The sequence below is a fragment of the Cervus canadensis genome, chromosome 7 (genome assembly GCF_019320065.1).
Source record: "Cervus canadensis isolate Bull #8, Minnesota chromosome 7, ASM1932006v1, whole genome shotgun sequence".
NCBI lineage: Eukaryota > Metazoa > Chordata > Mammalia > Artiodactyla > Cervidae > Cervus > Cervus canadensis.
The window spans coordinates 20,401,015-20,417,569 of record NC_057392.1 but is presented as its reverse complement, the minus strand read 5'-3'; the positions used below and the strand labels follow the sequence as shown (position 1 = coordinate 20,417,569).

At 49.0% G+C, this 16,555-nt stretch overlaps 1 long non-coding RNA gene across 1 annotated transcript; it reads right to left on the bottom strand.

Moving 5' to 3' along the window:
- Positions 1–14,862: 14,862 nt before the first annotated feature.
- On the bottom strand, positions 14,863–15,607 carry LOC122445090. Its single transcript, XR_006270446.1, has 2 exons — positions 15,309–15,607; positions 14,863–15,023 (listed from the first exon to the last, which is right to left on the bottom strand). It is a non-coding gene; the product is annotated as an uncharacterized LOC122445090 (long non-coding RNA).
- Between the last annotated feature and the right edge of the window lie 948 nt (positions 15,608–16,555).

Below are 16,555 nucleotides of genomic sequence, written 5' to 3'. Positions count from 1 at the left end.
AATGTCACGTGTCCTCAATGTCCTCTCTCCATCTCTGAGACGTAGCTTCTCCTCAGACTTTGCCAGTGAGGTCATGGAGCTCAGTGCTTGATGGTTGTGGGAAGAGGTGTGGGCTGTCAGAGGCAGCTTTCCTCGAGTGTGTGCGTGTGTGCCTGTGTGTGTGTGCACATGCTCCGTAAAATCCTATTCCAGCCACCGGTGCAAAGTCCATACAAATCCCTCTCAGGTGCGTGCTGGTTCATCTAACCCTCCCCACAAGACACCAAACAGTCTCCAAGGCCAATTCCATGAAAACCTTTTCATAGTAGCCAATGAAAACACACTGTCTTTCAATTTTCTAGAAATAATCATTTTTCTAATGCTGCAGTCCGGATGGATTCCCTGAAGAGATGCTGTTCTCAGGCAGGTGGGTTTGATGTAATTGTGTTCGTGGTAAAAAAAAAAAAAAAAAGACTCCAGACCAGGAGCTTCTCAAATGCTATTATCCTCCTTGTTTGTCAGTAGGTTTTCCTTTCCACATTGGCCTTCCACCCACTCTCTAGCTTTAAAAAGAGAACAGAAAATGGTGCACAAAATGGCAGAAAAATGGAAAAGGTAGACCTCCTTGGGCTCCTCAGCTAAGCCATGTTTGTTGCATTTGCCTTGTGGAGGAGTTAGTCAGGTTGAGGGTTTATCACTGTGTAGAATAACTATGTAGTTATCCAAGTCCATGTAAACCTCTCCCACGACTAATCTGATGTTCTGTGACAGAACTTTAATGAATCATTGTTACATGTGTTCAGCTGCCTCACAGAGAAAGGAAAAGCACTGCCTTTGAGTAAACAAATCCAGGGTTCTCCGCGGTCCATTCTTTGCTTTAAGTGGGGAGCAAATAAGAAAATGGCTGCAGTCAGTCAGTGTTCCCTGCCCACCCCTTGTCCCTCTTGGACCCTCCATCTGTGTGAGCGTTCCTCCTCGTTAGCGAGGAGGTGAGCTATGGTGACCTTATAGCAAGCAGCGCTCCCTCCGTCCATGGCATTTACATCTCAGGGTCGCTGTGTGTGTTTCCAAACATAATCTCTGGGAAAAGAAACCGAGGGCGGGAGGTGGGTGGAGTTTAAGATGAGGTAACTGTCCTAAGCCACAGGCACTGGGTGGAAAGAGATTGGTGCTGAAAGGGATAGGAGAATATGTCTTAAATGGATGAATGGGCAGATGGATGCTTGGATATATGTGTGAATCACAGTTGTTTGGATGAGTGCATGGAGGGGATGGATGGGTGCATGGATGGATGGTTGGATATATGTATGGATAGGTGTGTGAATGAGGGATGGATACATGCATGCATGCACGGATGCATATGTACATGGATGGATAGATGGATGACTGAATGGTTGTGTGGGAGCTTATATATATATATATGCATATATACAGATGGATGCATGCATGGATGCGTGCATGAATGAATGCTTAGATGAACGTATATGTGGATGGATGGTAGATAATGGATGAATGGATGCTTTGATGTATGTATATATGGTGAATGGCTGATGGGATAGATGAGTGGAAGCTTAGATGTATGTATATACGGATGGATGGATACATGCATGTTTAGATGTATGTATTTATGGATGGATGGATGGATTAGTGCCTGCCTATATGCATGGATGCTTAGATGCATGTATATATGGTGGATGGCTGATTGGATGGACACATGGATGAATTAATACAGAAAGATGTTTGGTTTGGGCTGGGCAAATGTCATTCACTCACAAGTCTAGCAGGCAGGTAGACACACATTCATTGAGTACTTGTTTTGTGACAGACACTACTCCTGGTGTTGGGAGCACACAATTCCTGCCTGCAAGTGGCTTACCTTTTAGGGAGTAGGGTCCACTGGGATCTTAGAGACTTAGAAAGGCACCTGAGGAGGTGGCTCTGACCTGGGCCCGAATGAAGAGGGGCCAGCCCTGAGCAGGTGGGGCCAGGCCTTCCAGCACAGGGACCAGTCTGGTGATGATGGAGGGCATTACACGAGCCTGTAGGGCTGAAGCAGGCTGCAGCTATGTGCTATGGGGTCCACCCCTGCAGGGCCCCTCCACTCTTCTCTTCGCCTGTCCTGGGGCTGACCCACGTGGACGCACCACTAGGCCTCTCTTCTGGCTTCTGGTTGGGTTCAACCAACGGGGAGCCCTGGCAGAAGCTTGGAGAAGAGGGAGACAGCCTCTGGCCAGTGTCTGCCTCGACAGGAGGTCACCTCTCTTCTCATGGTGGCCTGCTGTTTGTGGGTTTCTTCCAGTTTCCTGGTAATCAGTCACCCCCCGACCCCATGGTCCGGTGGGAACGGCTCCACCATGATGACCTCCAGACTTCCATCTCTGAGGCTTCCCTGTACCCTGCTCACACCTTTACAAAGAGCCCCCAAATCCTGACCAATAAGGTAGTTAGCACAAGGAGGGACCCAGGAAACAGATCTTCAGAGGCTGGGATCGGGTTTGTCATAGATTCAAGGTAACCCCATGGATGGGGAAACAGGACCTAGGTAAACATGGGCATAGTGGCACCTTGATGATTCCCATAATCATGGGGGCAGCGGTGGGTGGACAGACGGATACAAGGCCCTGCAGGTTGTTATGGTTCCCTAGGGGTGACTGCAGACAGTTTAGTCTCTAGGCTTCCTCTTACCTACACAGCAAACAAGGGAAATAGCAATCACCGGTCAAGCAGTGAAGACCCAGAGGGACAGCTGTGAAGGAACCTCATGGTTCCTGAAGTCTTAGGACCAGGACTGGGCATCTGGCTTTGAGGCCAACGAATGAGTGTTCTTGAGTGTGGCTGGGTCTTTGAAGCCGAGCTTGTGTCCTCATCTGGGGCCAGTTCACCCCCGCGGACAGTGGGCACAGTCTGGGGATATTCAGCGTTGTCACAGCAAGAAGGGTATTGCTGGATTTTAAAGGGTGAAGACCAGGGATACAGCGCAGGTCAGCTCCCCAGCAAAGAATGATCTGGCCCCAACGGCCCTGGAGGTAAAGAGAGGGGTTCTGAGATGAGGCCTGGGGCCAAGTGAGCAGAACATTCTGAGCTTCCAGGTTCCCAGAGCCTCCTCCACCTGCAGAGAGGTCTCCAGCCCTGATTCTTTCCCAGACGCAGGATGTAGAGGGGGATGAATGTGCAGAACAACAGTCCGAACACCCATCTCAGTGGAAGGGACTGAGAAGACCTGGAGCTGCCCTCCACACTGCAGCCCCGTGAAACAGTGAGCCAAGCCCCACAGCACACCCAGGAGAAAGCAGCGGAGACCAGAGAGAGGTTGGGGCAATCTTCCTACTGCATGCCCAGGTAACTCACCTGTTGAGCAAGTACAAGTGTCCAAAGGACCCCAGAGCATGACAGTGGGCTTTCACAAATGTGATCAGTGGTCCAGAGGTTGTATCCTTACTGGTGGGGGTCAGTGCAACCCCTGGCAGCAGCTACGTGGCCATTGCTTGGAGAAAGCCTCTTCTCCATCCTGAACAGGGAGGAGCGGCATAAGCCGTCTGCTCATACAGAGTGGAGTGTCTGTACAGTTTAACCACGTGGCCTTCCTTCCACTAAAGCCAGCCTGGCTCTCCCACTGCTGAGTGCAGTCCTGGACCAATGCTACGTCACCCGTGTCCCCCAGCGGGATGGGCTGACTTCCTGGTGGCTGGTGAATTACACTAGTCCTGTTGCTCTCGGCACCAAAGAATTGATGCTTTGGAACTGTGAAGCTGGAGAAGACTCTTGAGAGTCCCTTGGATGGCAAGGAGATCAAACCAGTCCATCCTAAAGGAAATCAACCCTGAATGTTCTTTGGAAGGACTGATGCTGAACTGGAAGCTCCAGTACTTTGGCCACCTGATGCGAAGAGCTGACTGAATGGAAAAGACCCTGACGCTGGGAAAGACTGAAGGCAGGAGGAGGAGGGGACGACAGAGGATGACATATTTAGATGGCATCACCAGCTCGATGGACATGAGTATGAGCATGCTCCGGGAGTTGGTGATGGACAGGGAAGCCTGGTGTGTGGCAGTCCGTGGGGTCGCAAAGAGTTGAACGTGACTGAGTGACTGAACCGACTGACTGTCACTCTCGGAGGCGCAGCTTGCTGTCCTCGTGTGATCAATAGGTTTCCCATTCTGCCCTCGGTCTGCCGCCAGCGCCACCCTCTTGGACTTGCAGGACCTCCTCCATCACCACCATCTTCACACTGCATCACCCCCAACAGCCAAGACATTTCATAGCAAGAAGTGCCGCCGCTCCAGAAAGAGGTCGCCAGGACCACGTGGCCCCAACCTGAAACTGAAGATTCACAGCGGAATCCCACGGCAGATGGAAGTTCTCATAGGACAACTGGGCCGGAGCCTCCTGGAGGGCACCAGGAACCCTCCTGAGTGGGGAACAGGGGACCCTGTGGGCCTGTCTGCTCCATCTCCACCTCCCCTACCCCCAGCATGCCTGTGAGCAATTAGTGGAGCAGGAAGGGTCTCGCTATTTGCTGCCACCAGCTGGGAGTCCCTCTCAGTGTGCTGTCTTCAGAGTATGGCCCGGTGGACACTGATGAAGGGACCCTGCGGGGGGCGGGGGGCAGGACTCCTCGAGGTGCAGCTGGTCCTCATCCACTTCCTGTGAGTGCAGCTGACTGAGGAGCTGACCTTAGGTGATTCGTGGTGGGAGGCAAAGGGCTAGCCTTTCGGTTACAGACATGGAAGGAGCACGGATGGAAAACTGGTGACCAAGTGGGACATAGGGAGGCACTAGTAGATCTCGCGGCTGGGCACATGGGAACATGTTTGTGGCCTCTGTCCATACCCACTGGGGGTGCGGGGGTGTCTGCATATTTCAAGGCACCTAGGGCAGCCCATCTTACTGATACCAGCCTGTTAATTTCATTAGCCCAGTGTTTGCTCACTGGATCCATATAAAAGAAGCAACATTTCTAAAAATCAAAAAATTAAGATTAAAAAAATGCACCATCAACAAAATATCAAAATTTAAAATGAAAACCAGTGCAGCACCAAATCTTGAGTCTAGGGAAAAGTGAGGCCTTGGTTTGTTAGGTTCCCTGGGTTATTGTAACAAATGACCACAAACTGGGGGGCTTGGAACAAGAGAAAGCTTTTGTCTCCCAGTCTGAAGGGCGGAAATCTGAGGTCAAGATGTACGCAGGGCTGGTCCTTCTGCAGGCTCTGAGCGGGGGATCTGTCTGTGTCTCTCCCAGCTTTCAGCCGGCGGCTGGCAGTCCTAGGTGTCCTTGGCTTGGTGTCCAGAATCACTCGGGTCTCTGCCTCTGTGTTTACATCATCTCCCCTTGGGTGTCTCCTCCCGCTCTGGTGTTTTACAAGGACACTTGTCATTGGATTCAGAGCCCACCCTAGTCCAGGACGACCTCATACTAAGCTCCTTAAGTCCGTTACATCTCCAGAGGCGCTTACTCCAAACAGGGTCACCTTTATGGATTCCAGATGGACATGCCTTTTGGGTGAGTGGGGGCACCATTCAATGCACTTCACTTGGAGGCAGACTTAATCAATTGTATTTTCAAAATTTACTTGTTCGCTAATCTTATCTTTTTAGGTGTATTATTCTTTTATGCCTGTTTTTTAAAAAATTATTTATTATTTTATTGGAGTGTAATTGCCTTACAATATAGTGTTAGTTTCTGCTGCACAACAATGTGAATCAGTCATATGTAAACATACATGCTCTCCCTCTTGGACCTCACTCCCCATGCCATCCCACCCCTCTCGGTCATCACAGAGCAACAAGCTGAGCTCCCTGTGCTATATAGCAGCTTCCCACTAGCTCTCTATCTTGCACATGGTAGTATCTTGACATACATACGTATGTCATTGCCACTCAACTCATCCTACACTCTCCTTTCAGCTCAGTGTCCGCAAGTCTGTCTCTATCTCTGCATCTCCACTCCTGCCCTGCAAATAGGTACAATACCATTTTTCTAGATTCCGTATAGATGTGTTGTTCAATTGCCAAGTCATATCCAACTCTTTTCAACCCCATGGACTGCAGCATGCCAGACTTCCCTGTCCTTCACCATCTCCCAGAGCTTGCTCAAATTTACGTCCATCGAGTCGGTGATGCCATCCAACCATCTCATCTTCTGCTGCCCTCTTCTCCTCTTGCCCTCAATCTTTCCCAGCATCAGGGTCTTTTCCAATGAGTTGGCTCTTTGCATGAGGTGGCCAAAGTATTGGAGCTTCAGCTTCAGCATCAGTCCTTCCAATGAATATTCAGGACTGATTTCCTTTAGGATTGACTGGTTTGATCTCCTTGCAGTGCAAGGGACTCTCAAGAATCTTCTGCAACACTACAGTTCAAAAGCATCAATTCTTCGGCGCTCAGCCTTCTTTATGGTCCAACTCTCATATCCATACATGAGGGCCGGAAAAACCATAGCTTTGACTATATATATGTTAATATACGATATTTGTTTTTCTCTTTCTGACAACTTCACTCTGTATGACAGATTCTAGGTCCATCCACATCTCTACAAATGACTCTGTTTCGTTCTTCTTGGTGGCTGAGAAATATTCCATTGTATATATGTACCACATCTTTATCTATTCATCTGTTGATGGACATTTAGGTTGCTTCCATGTCTTGGCTATTGTAAATAGTGCTGCAGTGAACACTGGGGTGCATGTATCTTTTGAATTATGGTTTTCTCAGATATTATTGTCATTAAGACAGTTTTTCTAGAGAAGTTTAACGTTCATAGCAATTTTGAAGGAAAAGAGATTTCACACCCCCCCAACTCCTACACATGCACAGCCCCCTCCCCTTGTTATTGACACCCCCCCACCTGAGTGGTCCATGTGTCACAGTTAAGTCCGTAATTTACCCCACAGCTCATTTTTGGTGTGGCATATTCTTTGGTTCAGACTATTCTTTTTTCTACTTGAGATTTTCCATGTTTGACAACTTTTCATACCCAAGTAATTATCTTGAACAATTTTAAATGAACTAAATTGAAGTGAAAAATTATGAGCAATTCTGTTTTGATATAAATAAAATAGTGTTGTGTGTTTTAATACATCTAGTTTTGTCTTTTTGTCTTTGCAACTATATTAATGCTTCAGGAAAAAAAAAAAAAAGAAAAAAGAACAGATGATACCACATAAAACATGTGAATTGGGGTGCATGTTTTTCCTTTTGTCTCAGGCTCCACCTTGGTTGGTGCAACACTGCTCAGCTATCAAAATGCAGGTGGGGCAGCAGGAAGTCAGGCTGGCCCCCTACCTCCAATGGATGCCCCCAAGGGGGCAAAGTGAGGTGGTGTTGGAGGACAAAGGGGAGGAAAAGTGCCCAGTCAACTGAGAAGGCATCTCAAGATAAAAATTGAGGCAGGCAGCTCCATCTAATCAATGGATCAGTTTATTATTAGGTAATTTACTGGCAGGGTGAAGGACTCTTGAGAGTCCCTGGGACACAAAGGAGATCAAATTACAGTCAATCCTAAAGGAGATCAACTCAGAATATTCATTGGAAGGACTGATGCTGAAGCTGAAGCTCCAGTACTTTGGCCACCTCATGGAAAGATCCAACTCATTGGAAAAGCCCTTGATGCTGGAAAAGACTAAAGGCAAAAAGAGAAGGAGGTGGCAGAGAATGAGATGGTTGGATGGCATCACCAACTCAAGAGACATGAATTTAAGCAAACCTTGTGAGGCAGTTTGCTCAACTAGGACAGGAAAGCCTGGCGCGCTGCAGTCCATGGGGCCCCAAAGAGTCAGACACAACTTAGTGATGGAACAAAAACAACTGGCAGGGTGGGATCAGGCAGACAATGAGCAGAAGCTTTCCGCTGTATTCTGCACCCCTGAGGGGTCTGTGACAATTTTACAGTTAGCCCAAGGTGTGGGGTGCACGCTTGGAAATAGGGTGTGCTTTCCTAAGTTATGATGATTGGTCACTAGTCTCACAGAGCTAGGAATACACCAGCAAAGATCTTTATCAAACCATATATCTTCACCTCGGAGTCTTTTTTTAAAATTTAGTTTTATTTGTTAATTTGTTTGGCTGTGCCGGGTCTTCACTGTGGCTTGTGGAATCTAGTTCCCTGATCAGGAACCGAACACCTACGTTTGGGAGGGCGGAGTCTTAGCCGCTGAATCACCAGGAAAGTCCCAACCCCAGAGCCTTTGATGGCAGAGAGGTGTTTATTTCACAGTGCAGTCCTGGGTAGGATGGGCAGAACGACAGGAGGGACCTGTCTGAATGGACGCAAGATGGTGTCAGTTATGCCAACAGCTGGATGGGTGAGCCGGCATGGAACACATCTGTCCATGACCCAGGGCTTCCAGGTCTGTAGCAACAGAGTTGCCTGACGGAGGCCCTGTGGGGCCTGGCAGATCCCACACTGAACACACGGTGAGGCCCACCTGTGCTCCCAGACTGACAAGGGCCAGGGCTCCTTGGGCACAGGTGGTAGAACATCACACAGATGAGGGAGTGCCTCACGGTCCTCGGTGGGGAAGGAACATGGGGAATTTTACACAAAGACATGCCAGGGTGATGACATCTGAACAGTTTTCAACTCTGAGCTGACTCTCTGCTGGACTTGTGAAGGCTGGGTGAGCCTCCGTTCTGATTTTATAAGCTGGGCCCCAGGCGTCGGCGTGAAAAGATGCTGGAACATGCAATTGTGCAGGTGGGACTGGGAACCCCACCCCTGAGGCTCCCTGACTCTGGAAAAGGCTAGATTTCTGGTGCAACTATGTCCCCTGCAAGCTCACCCCCTCCCTGGGAGAGTGGGGTTCGAGGACAGGTTCAGTGTCTGAGAGCTGAATGGAACAGGAGGGCAGCCTCAGCCGGCCCAGCCATACTCTGTGCTTGGCCATCCTGAGGACTGGAGATAAAGTATGTGATTCACGTGTCCCCAGGAAGAAGCACGTGGTGGGCTGGAGTGGGGTGGGGGCTTAGTGTGGAGTGAGCAATGGTGGGGGCAGGGCGTCAGGGGCAGAGGAGCAGAGGGCAGCCAGATCCTGTTGAGTGCAAGCTGGGCAGCTCCACGTGGAGCTGAGGCAGGAAGGGGTGGATGAGGAGGCGGCAGAGAGATGGACACAGAGTTGACTTCCTGAGCTGCCGGTCTCTAAGGCTAAAAGTCCCTCGCAAAGCCCCGCTCCAGGCCAGCAGGAATTTCACAAAGCACCGTGGTTGGAGCACACTTGCAACTTACAACTGTCGTAGATGGCTGGCTTCTGTCTGCATTCTTCCCTCTTGTGTTAAATGTGAGAGTTTTGGCACTCTCAAGGTTGGCTTTGGTACAGAAAACACAATTCAGAAACTGGCTTTGGTTTTAAAAAATAATCTTCATATTATCAAAGTTGAGAACCTGAATAGCTAGTTCTTCCTTATATAAGAGCTCTTATTTATAAGTTTGGTAACTGGAAGCAGTTCCTTTTAATAGACTTTGATCAATAGAAGGAAACGTCAAACCCTTTGGGGTATCTTAAACTGGGTGTAAATTTAGCAAAATTAATATTCTTGGTAAGGGCTTCAGTTTTTCAGTTAACAAACCAAACTTTACCATTGATCTCATCACCAAAGAAATGAACTTTCTAAACATGGTGATTCTCAAGTTGTCTGAAATGGTTCAATTTTGATAATGAATTTAGTAAAATTTCTATTTAATATCCCAAGCCCCAATAAGTTACTCCTATACTAATTGAAGGAAAAAACCAGGCAGGACTTTTATTGCAATGGACCAAACTATGAATAGATAAAACTCCAACTGCCCATAAATTCCTTAACTTGAAAACATTTAAGTTATGAGTTTGATTTTCTTAAAATTTCTGTGTGCTGTGCTTAGTCGCTCAGTTGTGTCCAACTCTTTGCAATTCCATGGACTGCAGTCCACCCGGCTCCTTTGTCCATGGGGATTCTCCAGGCAAGAATAATAGAGTGGGTTGTCATTCCCTCCTCCAGGGGATCTTCCCAACCCAGGATCAAACCCAGGTCTCCTGCATTGCAGGCAGATTCTTTACCAACCAAACCACCAGGGAAGCCCCAAAATTTTGGTATGTAATTTCAAATATTTCTGATGTCGAAAGGTCTTAAAATGTTAACTGATACAGGTCACTATGGAAACAATGGCTTGTCCCCTAAACACCTGGGGAGAATAGAGTCTTATCCTGCTGCAGGATTGCATTGGCCAGGACTCTAATTAATTTTGACAGCATATTTGGATATACAGAATCCTACTTAGTCTATAAAGGGGGTGGTTTTGTAACAGAAATTTCTTCTTTTAAATCTTGTCTTCACACCCCAAAGATTGAAACTGTGTATGACCCAAGTTTTCTGTCCACTCACAGAATGGTCAATTTCCACCATGACTGTTGGACCCCCTCCAGGTTTCAGAGGGACTTACCTCTTTTTGGTGCTCAGGATATTATAATTTTGAAAATTTCCAAATATGCACAAAGTCGAGAGAACAATGAACCTCCTGTCTCCATCTTTAATTTCTATTCATTTAAGCCATAAAATTAAAAGGAAAGAAAGCTATGACAAACCTACATAGTGTATTAAAAAGCAGAGATATCATTTGGCTGACAAAGGTCCGTCTAGTCAAAGCTATGATTTTTATAGTAGTCATGTACGGACGTGAGAGTTGGACCATAAAAAAGACTGAGTGCCAAAGAATTGTTTCTTTTGAGCTGTGGTGCTGGAGAAGACTCTCGAGAGTCCCTTTGACTTCAAGGAGATCAAACCAGTCAATCCTAAAAAAAATCAACCTTGAATATTCATTGGAAAGAGTGATGCTGAAGCTAAAGCTCCAATACTTTGGCCACCTGATGCGAAGAACTGACTCATTGGAAAAGACCCTGATGTTGGGAAAGATTGAGGGCCGGAGGAGAAGGGAGTGGCAGAGAATGATAGCAACACCAACTCAACAGATACGAATTTGAGCAAACTCTGAGAGATCATGGGCTTCCTTGGTGACTCAGATGGTAAAGGATCCGCCTGCAATTTGGGAGACCTGGGTTTGATCCCTGGGTTGGGAAGATCCCCTGGAGGAGAGCATGGCAACCCACTCCAGTTTTCTTGCCTGAGAATACCCATGGACAGAGGAGCCTGGTGGGCTACAGGCCATGGGGTCACAAAGAGTCAGATACAACTGGGAGACTGAGAGATAGTGGAGGACAGAGGAGCTTGGCGCGCTGCAGTTCATCCGGTTGCAAAGAGTCAGACATGACTTATCGACTGAACAACAACAAAGCTATTTAAATATTTTTCATCTATTTCTACTGACCTTTACCATTATAGAATCTTGAAGTTTTTCACAATCTTTCTTCTTTTTCTCTTAAAGAGATTATGAGTCAATTCTGGTTTTTCCTCCTGTTTTTTTTCTTTCTTATTTGATTACAAGTCCAACGAGAGGAGGAAATGATCATAGAAAATACTCGCAAAATCTTAAGATAATAAAGGAGATGAAATGGTATATAAATAGTGGACACACAGAAAACAAATAGTGAGATGGTTGTCACAAGCCCAGATAAATTAGAATTTGTTGAATTAATTGGAAAAAAAATGTCTAAAAACTTAAGAAAAAAGATACATCCTATGGGCATGATGAAAATGTAAAGAGAGTTTCTGCTTCCTGCTCCTGGGCAGCCTGCCCCTCAGCTTCAGGCAGGACCTTCCTCTTGCAAACCAGTGCGGTTCCCTGGGGAGGGTGGGAAGGGGATCATCCATTCCTTTCGTATGCCAGCCTGGACCAGACTCAGCTGGGGGATGCCCGAGTAAGGCAGACACAGTGTGGCTCCATGTACCAGTGGGGGAGGAATGGGGCATGAAGCACTTTGCTTGGAGTGTTAGGAAGAGAAGAGCATCAGTGTGGAAAATGTGTCTACATGTCTGTTCTTCCTGCTGACACTTGTCTGATCACATGGCACCGAAGATGAGCCAGGAGAGCTGGAAAGAGTCGGGCTCACATCTATGATCAGCTTTGGGGGAAAGCTAGAGGGGCTGAGCGAGGACTCCTCGCTGACCCTCCACCCGAGGCCATGGCAGCGGATGTCCTCCAACCCACTCATGGGGGCCAGATGGGGACCCTTTTTCCTGTGTCTCCTTTTTGGAACGAGTCTTGGGTTTCATAGATTCTCAGTGACACCTGCCTCTAGACCTCAGCTTTAAAGGCTCACATTTTATTGCAGGGACCTTTTAAATAAGGTGAGAAAGTTGACTGTGTCAATCTTTCAGGAAGACGAGAGATAGGCCTGCCGCCTGCATAAAGATAAAGTCACTCACTTTTGATCAAACCCTGTAGAGGCTGAGCACTGAAGAATTGATGCTTTGAACTGTGGTGCTGGGAGAAGACTCTTGAGAGTCCCTTGGACTTTGGACTGCAAGAAGATCAAACCAGTCAATCCTAAAGGAAATCAACATTGTAAGGACTAATGCTGAAGCTGAAGCCCCAATACTTTGGCCACCTGATTTGAAGAGCCGACTCAGGATTTGAAGATCCTGATGCTGGGAAGGACTGAAGGCGGGAATAGAAGGGGACGACAGAGGATGAGATGGTTGCATGGCATCACTGACTCAGTGGACACGAGTTTGAGCAAACTCCAGGAGATAGTGGACAATAGAGGAGCCCAGTGTGCTGCTCTCCATGGGTTCGCAAAGAGTCAGACATGACTGAGTGACTGAATGACAACTGCAGAGACTGAAAATGTCTCTTTCGGAAGACCGTCCTTCGCTGCTGGTTGTCCTGCGTCTCTTCCACATGAACCGTCAGACTCCAGGTTCTGAGCAGAGTCTCGTCAGCCTCCATTGCTCCTGGATGCTGGTCTCTAAACAGTGTCTTCTCAGGGGGTGCAAGACAGGCTTGGGGCATGGACACCCTGGACCGAATCCGGGTGGGGTGGCCGGACATGTCAGGGTTCTCCAGAGAACCAGATGCCTGAACATTTATTCTAAGGAGCTGGCTTCTGTGGTGAGGGAGGCTGAGAAGTCCCAGGACCTGCTGTTTTGCAAACCAGAGGCCCAGGATGGCTGGCAGGCACTCCTGTCTGAACTCAAATGTTTGAGAACTGGAGAAGCCGATGGTACCTAACCCCAGCCCAAGGGCAGGAGGAGACCAAGGCCCCAGCTCCACAGTCAGGCTGAGTTCCCACCTCTCATTCTGTTCAACAGGCTCAGGTTCAATCCATAGAGGTCAAGGGAGACTTCGCCATGTCCTGGGGAGAGAAGGTGGGAGGAGGAGCTCCCAGCTGACTTGCCCAGAGATCAGCCCGCTTTCAGCCCCACTCAACCGCCCGGCGGCACTGCTGTGTGGGGTACAACCTCCTTGGTCTATGTGGCAGATCTGGTTGTGTTCGTGCGGATGAGGGGAGTGTGAGTGGGTTGGGGTGGCTCCCACAGAGTGTGTTGTGTGAAGCAGGAGCTTGAGGGGGCACCTCTGGAAGATGTTATGGGAGTTCCCTCCACTGCTTGTAAAGTGGGAAAGCTTCGACCGTGAAGGGAAGAGGTGGGGTCGTCAGCACCCCAATAACTGTCTGAGAGCACAAAGCGGGACCAGAGGGAACAGAAGCCGTGTCCGATGTCAGGACGGGGGCAGCCAGTCTGCGGAAGCAGCGACAGCAGCACTGTCCACCCTCTTCCTTTCAGGCCAAGTGCTGTCTGAAAGTGTCAAAGTGTTAGTCACTCAGTCGTGTCTGACTCTTTGTGTCCACATGGACTGTAGCCCACCAGGCTCCTCTGTCCATGGGATTCTCCAGGCAGGAATACTAGAGTGGGTTGCCAGTTCCTTCTCCGGGGAATCTTCCCCACCCAGGGATCAAACGCGTGTCTCCTGCATTGCAGGCGGATTCTTTGTCCTCTGAGCCACCAGGGAAGCCCCAGGTACTGTCTGGGGAGGCTGATGGGGAAGGGAGGTGTGGGTGGTCTTGGGTGGTCAGGGGCACAGGGTGTCTGTGCTGGGGACCTGTCCATAGGCCACGTGCCTGGGTTCTCCCCTCTCTCTGGGTCAGTCTGTGATCAGCACCATGATGGACATGAAGGCAATCATCATACATGAACAGCACCAGCCAAAAAAAGAACAGAAACAAATAGTTCAGGGCTTGGAGAAGACTTTTCCTGGGATATAAGAGACTATCACAGTCTTAGCACGAAAAATGGCCCTGCCAGAAGCCTCTACAACCTTCCAGGTTGAAGACATAGCACAGAGCTCATCTCCCAGCTCCTTTGCTCTTGAAGGCCCCACATCATTTGTGTTTAGAAGGTGTGACCATCACAGCGCTTTCTTTGCCGTGTGACTGAGGCCATGTTGGTCTGTGTCTTGCCTCCTTGCAGAACCGGATGTTTATAGGATCCCTGGACCAGATGTTTACAGTATCTGTGGGAGCTTAGACCACAGTGGGGACAAACCAGAACCTTCTGATGTGGCAGGGGTCATGGAGGGCAGCTCTGACCATGACCATGTACTCAACCCCAGCTCCAGGGAAGAATATAGTTTCAGGCTAATTTTATAACTAATATGGGTGTCTGTTGGGCTTCCTAGGTGGCACTAGTGGTAAAGAACTCACCTACTAATGCAGGAGATGTAAGAGATGTGGGGTTGATCCCTCAATTGGGAAGATCCCCTGGAGGAGGACATGATAACCCACTCTAGTATTCTTGCCTGGAGAATCCCATGAACAGAGGAGCCTGGTGGGCTCTGGTCCATAGGGTTGCAAATAGTTGGACATGACTGAAGCGACTTAACACACACACATGGGTTTCTGTCTCCTGCAAAATTTCACCTTGTAAATTGGTAGATGAGAAGAACAGGTATTTTACTCTATAGTTTTGGAAAAGAAATAATAGCTTCTCATGTGAAATAGGCTGAAGTCATCCCAGAATTTCTGAAATCACTATTTTAATTCAAACAAAGATGTTTTGTGGGAGATGCTCCCGGGCTGGGTACAAGCTGAGTCCAGGAGAAAGAAGACCCTCGGTTAGGGCTTTGAGTCCTCAATGTAAAGAAGTTCTTTCTGCAGAGTGGGGTTCTCAACTCTGGATGTCTTCTGGAGAGTTTTAAAAATGCTGATGCCTGACTCCGCTCCCCCCAGACCACAGGAATCAGAATCTCTGAGGGTGGGCCTGGCAGATGTATCTCTAAAACACCTGGGTTGGGGCTGAGAAGCCTTATGTAGCTTCCTGATTGCTGCAAAGTCAGAATCCAACTGTTTTGGTGCCAGGAGTTTTGTGGTGGGGACTGGGTGGGCATGACTGGTGAGGAAATGCGGGTCAGCCTCCTAGCCAGGCTCAGTGGGAAGCCCCCATCCTCTTTGCCCAGTGATTGGGATTACCTGGGGGGCTGAGCACCCACGAAAGGTCGTGTGATGAGCGTACAGGGAGCTGTAAAGAGGACAACGCTCCCATCTCGACTGCTCCTCTGACAGACAAGCCTTCCTCAGTTCCTCTTCTGTGTGAGTCATCATCCGACTGCCCCCAAATTAGTCCACACATCTCCATGTGCACTGCAGGGAAGCAGAGACTGACAGCCTGTCCCGAAATGGAAATGCAGGTGACAGACACTCTATCAAAATAGAAGAGGCAGCGCTTTTAAGACCCCCCCACGCTGAGGCACAGCTGGCCCTGGGGACGCCGTCAATGTGGCCTTGAGTCAGTGAGCTGAGCCGGGGAGACGTGACTCAGCGGGGCCAAGGGGGTGGCTCGGAGCTTTGGGACTTCTCCCTGCTGTGTGCCTGACTGATCATGTCCCACCCCCAGTGGACTGAGCACTCCCCCAGGGCCAGGACGATGTCTTATTCACCTCGGTCATCTCCATGGCAGCCAGTGTGATGTCAGACACACAATGGGAATACTTTCTCTTTTTTTTTTTTTTTTTGAGGAATGAGTGGATAAAAGCAGTGATGTCTGGGAGGTAGAAGATGAAACCAGCCTCCACAAGGTGACGGGAGACCCATCTTACTGGGGGCTGAGGCTCCTGCTGCCTCAGGATGGCCAGGGAGACAGACAGATGCCCGCTGGTGTTTCCAGCAGGGTGGTGACCCATCCTGCTCTGCGTCCAGGTGTTGGAGGGTGACAGGAGACCATGTGGAGGGGAGTCAGGTCTTCAATTTCATCCAGATGACTGAATCCTGCATCTGAGACATCTGGGCAACACCCTTGTAAAGGGTGATGGCAAACAGGCCAGGGAACCATCTGTGCACCCATGCCTTCATCTTCCAGCATTATTTTGAGCATCAGGATGTTCTGGGTGCTGAGCTGGACCCCGGTGACCCAGGCTGAGGGACCACAACTTGCCCTCATAGAGTCACCATCCAATGTGGAGACAGATCTGCCACAAGCAATTCTAACTCCATTCGGGGGATGGAGACAGTGCGTGGGGACCACAGGAGCTCTGGGGACCCGGAGTGGAGGAGGCACACCCACATCCTGCTGCATTTTTGATCCAGAGGAGCCGGGGCAAAGATGGGAGAAGGATTTCTGCTCTCTGGCTTTCTGACCACTCAACATTTCGGGCTAATGGCCATAGTTTTATGACAGTGGGAAGAAGGCCTGGGGTGATGCATGTGTGTGTGTGTGTGTG